Source organism: Orycteropus afer, unplaced genomic scaffold (genome assembly GCF_000298275.1).
Source record: "Orycteropus afer afer isolate SDZICR_OR568_19922 unplaced genomic scaffold, OryAfe1.0 scaffold00546, whole genome shotgun sequence".
NCBI lineage: Eukaryota > Metazoa > Chordata > Mammalia > Tubulidentata > Orycteropodidae > Orycteropus > Orycteropus afer.
In genome coordinates, this window is record NW_006922133.1 from 1647714 (window position 1) to 1648185 (window position 472).

Genomic DNA, 472 nt, shown 5'->3' on the forward strand with positions numbered 1-472 from the left:
TCACAAAGTTGCATCTTTTTCATCATACTCTAATTCCAGAATCCTTTTCCTTACCCCACAGAGAAGCCTTCTCTACTCAGGAGCAGTCAGGGACCACTCCCTCCACCCCTACAGTCCTACACTGCCATCTAGTGTCTGAAAGCAGCAGGCACCCTCAAGTCACTTTACCGTGCATCTTCTGAGAGTAGTTCCTTTTCTTGAACAGAGCAAAGACGATTTGTTTCGCCTTGAAGCACTGATAAAATTCTGGTTTTTGCCTTTCCAAAGCTTTAGGTCATCTTAGAAGGCAATGCACGGTTGAGTGGATCTGTCTCAGGCATCTGGGGTGGACCTGAGACACTGCGTTTCTAACAAGCTCTCAGGCGATGCCAGTGCTGAAGCTCGAGGCCCACATCTGAGTAGCAGCATATAGGTCACAGTAGACTACATACCCAGGCGGTGTTTCATTCTGTTGTACAGAGGGTTGCTATGG